Source organism: Budorcas taxicolor, chromosome 20 (genome assembly GCF_023091745.1).
Source record: "Budorcas taxicolor isolate Tak-1 chromosome 20, Takin1.1, whole genome shotgun sequence".
NCBI lineage: Eukaryota > Metazoa > Chordata > Mammalia > Artiodactyla > Bovidae > Budorcas > Budorcas taxicolor.
In genome coordinates this window covers 44,524,638-44,530,617 of record NC_068929.1, presented here as the reverse complement: position 1 = coordinate 44,530,617, position 5,980 = coordinate 44,524,638, and positions in this window count along the sequence as shown.

The following is a 5,980-nucleotide window of genomic DNA, read 5'->3' as shown; positions in this document are numbered from 1 at the left end:
TGATCACATCATCATGATTATCTGGGTCATGAAGATCTTTTTTGTACAGTTCTTCTGTGTATTCTTGCCACCTCTTCTGAATATCTTCTGCTTCTGTTAGGTCCATACCATTTCTGTCCTTTATCGAGCCCATCTTTGCATGAAACATTCCCTTGGTATCTCTAATTTTCTTGAAGAGATCTCTAGTCTTTCCCATTCTGTTGTTTTCCTCTATTTCTTTGCATTGATTGCTGAAGCAGGCTTTCTTATCTCTTCTTGCTATTCTTTGGAACTCTGCATTCAGATGCTTGTATCTTTCCTTCTCTCCTTTGCTTTTCTCCTCTCTTCTTTTCACAGCTATTTGTAAGGCCTCCCCAGGCAGCCATTTTGCTTTTGTGCATTTCTTTTCCATGGGGATGATCTTGATCCCTGTCTCCTGTACAATGTCATGAACCTCATTCCATAGTTCATCAGGCACTCTATCTATCAGATCTAGTCCCTTAAATCTATTTCTCACTTCCATATTGCATAGAAACCTGAAATGTCAGGTGCATGAATCAAGGCAAATTGAAAGTGGGTGGGGCAATACAAAGTAAATCTTTAATCCAATTTGCTGCTGGTGGGTGGGCCTGTGTTCTCTCCCTTCAGTTTGGCTTGAGGCCAAACTACGGTAAGGGTAATGGCATAATGTTCCCTTGTATCTCTAATTTTCTTGAAGAGATCTCTGCTACTGCTTCTGCTAAGTCACTTCAGTCGTGTCCGATTCTGTGGGACCTCATAGACAGCAGCCCACCAGGGCCCCCCGTCCCTGAGATTCTCCAGGCAAGAGTACTGGAGTGGGGTGCCATTGCCTTCTCTGGAAGAGATCTCTAGTCTTTCCCATTCTATTGTTTTCTTCTAATTCTTTGCACTGGTCACTGAGGAAGGCTTTCTTATCTCTCCTTGCTATTCTTTGGAATTCTGCATTAAAATGGGTATATCTTTCCTTTTCTCCTTTGCTTTTCAATTCTCTTCTTTTCACAGCTATTTGTAAGGCCTTCTCAGACAACCATTTTGCTTTTTTGCATTTCATTTTCTTGGGGATGGTCTTCATCCCTGTCTCCTGTACAATGTCATGAACCCCCCTCCATAGTTCATCAGGCACTCTATCAGATCTAGTCCCTTAAATCTATTTCTCACTTCCACTGTATAATCGTGAGGGATTTGATTTAGGTCATACCTGAATGCTCTATTGGTTTTCCCTACTTTCTACAATTTAAGTCTGAATTTGGCAATAAAGAGTTCATGATCTGAGCCACAGTCAGCTCCTGGTCTTGTTTTTGCTGACTGTATACAGCTTCTCCATCTTTGGCTGCAAAAATACAATCAATCTAATTTTCGTGTTGACCATCTGGTGATGTCCATGTGTAGAGTCTTCTCTTGTGTTGTTGGAAGAGGGTGTTTGCTATGACTTGTGCGTTCTCTTGGCAAATCATGGTTAGCCTTTGCCCTGCTTCGTTCTGTAGTCCAAAGCCAAATTTGCCTTTTACTCCAGGTGTTTCTTGATGTCCTACTTTTGCATTCCAGTCCTCTATAATGAAAAGGACATCTTTTTTTGGGTGTTACTTCTAAAAGGTCTTGTAGGTCTTCATAGAACCATTCAACTTCAGCTTCTTCAGTGTTACTGGTTGGAGCATAAATTACAGATACCAAGGGAACATTTCATGCAAAGATGGGATCAATAAAGGACAGAAATGATATGGACCTAACAGAAGCAGAAGATATTAAGAAGAGGTGGACAGAATACACAGAAGAACTGTACAAAAAAAGATGTTCAAGACCCAGATAATCACAATAGTGTGATCACTCACCCAGAGCCAGACTCCTGGAATGTGAAGTCAAGTGGGCCTTAGGAAGCATCACTACGAACAAAGCTAGTGGAGGTGATGGAATTCCAGCTGAGCTATTTCAAATCCTAAAAGATGATACTGTGAAAGTGCTGCACTCAATATGCCAGCAAATTTGGAAAACTCAGCAGTGGCCACAGGTCTGGAAAAGGTCAGTTTTCATTCCAATCCCAAAGAAAGGCAATGCCAAAGAATGCTCAAACTACTGCACAATTACACTCATCTCACACTCTAGTAAAGTAATGCTCAAAATTCTCCAAGCCAGGATTCAGCAATATGTGAACCATGAACTCCCTGATGTTCAAGCTGGTTTTAGAAAAGGCAGAGGAACCAGAGGTCAAATTGCCAACATCTGCTGGGTCATTGAAAAAGCAAAAGAGTTCCAAAAAAACATCTATTTCTGCTTTATTGACTATGCCAAAGCCTTTGACTGTGTGGATCACAATAAACTGTGGAAAATTCTGAGAGAGATGTGAATACCAGACCACCTGAACTGCCTCTTGAGAAATCTGTATGCAGGTCAGGAAGCAACAGTTAGAACTGGACATGGAACAACAGACTAGTTCCAAATAGGAAAAGGAGTATGTCAAGGCTGTATATTGTCACCCTGCTTATTTAACTTATATGCAGAGTACATCATGAGAAACCCTGGGCTGGAAGAAGCACAAGCTGGAATCAAGATTGCCGGGAGAAATATCAATAACCTCAGGTATGCAGATGACACTATCTTTATGGCAGAAAGTGAAGAGGAGCTAAAGAGCCTCTTGATGAACATGAAGAAACCGGCTTAAAGCTCAACATTTAGAAAACTAAGATCATGGCACCTGGTCCCATCACTTCATGGGAAATAGACAGGGGAACAGTAGAAACAGTGGCTGACTTTATTTTTGCGGGGCTCCAAAATCACTGTGGATGGTGACTGCAGCCATGAAATTAAAAGATGCTCTTTCTTGGAAGGAAAGTTATGACCAACCTAGACAGCATATTAAAAAGCAGAGACATTACTTTGCCAACAAAGGTCAAAGGGTATGGTTTTTCTAGTGGTCATATATGGATGTGAGAGTTGGACTATAAAGAAAGCTGAGGGCTGAAGAGTTGATGCTTTTGAACTGTGGTGTTAGAGAAGACTCTTGAGAGTCCCTTGGACTGCAAGGAGATCCAACTAGTCCATCCTAAAGGAGATCAGTCCTGGGTGTTCATTGGAGGGACTGATGTTGAAGCTGAAACTCCAATACTTTGGCCACCTGATGCGGAGAGCTGACTCCTTTGAAAAGACCCTGATGCTGGGAAAGATTGAGGGCAGGAGGAGAAGGGGACAACAGAGGCTGAAATGGTTGAATGGCATCATCGACATAATGGACATGGGTTTGGGTGGACTCCGGGAGTTGGTGATGGACAGGGAGGCATGGAGTGCTGTGGTTCATGGGGTCGCAAAGAGTCGGACATGACTGCGCGACTGAACTGAACTGAACTACTTCACCAATAGTAATTCTTTGATACCCTCAAAAGTCTTCATTTCTACCACATTCACCCCAAATAGCTATACCTGAGCTATCCACTTCTCTGGAATGTAAAAATTAGAGATCTTTAACTGTGAGCAGTAGAAACCAACACTTGCTGGTTCAATTAATAGGGGACTTTTTAGAAGACATTTTAGAAAGCTCACATACTTACAATGAAAGCATATGGCTTGGAATTGGGAAAGTTAGGCTTGGAATTGGGCAGGAAGAAAGTCAGCTTTGGAGGGTAAAGAAGCAGGATACACAGAAACAGCCTGGACAGGCACAACTATTTAAAGACTGAAAACCAACAGTTCTCAATTTAATTCCCTGCAGAAAATTCAAACTGGAGTCAGGATCAGTTTCAGAAGGATTTCAAATTTAAATGTGAAGGGGCAAAAAATCAATAAAAGCTTTAGAAGAAAACAGAGGCAAAACTCTTGGACCAGAGCTTCAATATCAATCCTTCCAATGAACAGTCAGAACTGATATCCTTTAGTGTGGACTGGTTGGATCTTCTTGCAGTCCAAGGGACTCTCAAGAGTCTTATCCAATGCCACAGTTCAAAAGCATCAATTCTTCCGCGTTCAGCTTTCTTTATAGTCCAACTCTTGCATCCATACATGACTACTGGAAAAACCAAAGCTTTGAGGAGATGGACCTTGTTGGCAAAGTAATGTCTCTGCTTTTTAATATGCTGTCTAGGTTGGTCATAACTTTCCTTCCAAGGAGTAAGCATCTTTTAATTTCATGGCTGCAGTCACCATCCGCAGTGATTTTGGAGCCCCAAAACTAAAGTCAGCCACTGTTTCTACTGTTTCCACATCTATTTCCCATGAAGTGATGGGACTGGATGCCATGATCTTTGTTTTCTGAATGTTGAGCTTTAACCCAACTTTTTCACTCTCCTCTTTCACTTTCATCAAGAGGCTCTTTAGTTCTTCTTCACTTTCTGCCATAAAGGTGGTGTCATCTGCATATCTGAGGTTATTGATATTTCTCCTGGCAATCTTGATTCCAGCTTGTGCTTCCTCCAGCCCAGCATTTCTCGTGATGTACTCTGCATGTATGTTAAATAAGCAGGGTGACAATATACAGCCCTGACGTACTCCTTTTCCTATTTGGAGCCAGTCTGTTGTTCCATGTCTAGTTCTAACTGTTGCTTCCTGACCTGCATATAGGTTTCTCAAGATGCAGGTCAGGTGGTCTGGTATTCCTATCTCTTTCAAAATTTTCCACAGTTTATTGTGATCCACACAGTCAAAGGTTTTGGCATAGTCAATAAAGCAGAAATAGATGTTTTTCTGGAACTCTCTTGCTTTTTCAATGATCCAGCAGATGTTAGCAATTTAATCTCTGGTTCCTCTGCCTTTTCTAAATCCAGCTTGAACATCTGGAAGTTCACAGTTCACATATTGCTGAATCCTGGCTTGGAGAATTTTGAGCATTACTTTACTAGCATGTGAGATGAGTGCAATTGTGTGACGGTTTGAGCATTCATTGGCATTGCCTTTCTTTGGAATTGGAATGAAAACTGACCTTTTCCAGACCTGTGGCCACTGCTGAGTTTTCCAAATTTGCTGGCATATTGAATGCAGCACTTTCACAGTATCATCTTTTAGGATTTGAAATAGCTCAGCTGGAATTCCATCACCTCCACTAGCTTTGTTCGTAGTGATGCTTCCTAAGGCCCACTTGACTTCACATTCCAGGAGTCTGGCTCTGGGTGAGTGATCACACTATCGTGATTATCTGGGTCTTGAAGATCTTTTTTTTTGTACAGTTCTTCTGTGTATTCTGTCCACCTCTTCTTAATATCTTCTGCTTCTGTTAGGTCCATACCATTTCTGTTATTTCTAGTGCCCGTCTTTGCATGAAACATTCCCTTGGTATCTCTAATTTTCTTGAAAAGATCACTAGTCTTTCCTATTCTATTGTTTTCCTCTATTTCTTCGTATTGATCACTGAGGAAGGCTCTCTTATCTCTCCTTGCTATTCTTTGGAACTCTGTGTTCAAATGAGTATATCTTTGCTTTTCTCCTTTGCCTTTTGCTTCTCTTTTCACAGCTATTTGTAAGGCCTCCTCAGGCCACCCTTTTGCCTTTTTGCATTTCTCTTTCTTGGGGATGGTCTTGATCACTGCCTCTTGTACAGTGTCATGAACATCCATCTATAGTTCTTCAAGCACTCTGTCTAATCCCTTGAATCTATTTGTCACTTCCACTGTATACTCATAAGGGATTTGATTTAGGTCATACCTGAATGGTCTAGTGGTTTTTCCTACTTTCTTCAATTTAAGTCTGAATTTGGCAATAAGGAGTTCATGATCTGAGCCACAGTCAGCTCCTGGTCTTGTTTTTGCTGACTGTATAGAGCTTCTCCATCTTTGGCTGCAAAGAATATAATCAATCTGATTTCGATGTTGACCATCTGGTGATGTCCATGTGTAGAGTCTTCTCTTGTGTTGTTGGGAGAGGGTGTTTGCTATGACCTGTGCATTCTCTTGGCAAAACTCTATTAGCCTTCGCCCCACTTCATTCTGTAGTACAAGGCCAAGTTTGCCTGTTACTCCAGGTATTTCTTGACTTCCTACTTTCGCATTCCAGTCCCCTATAA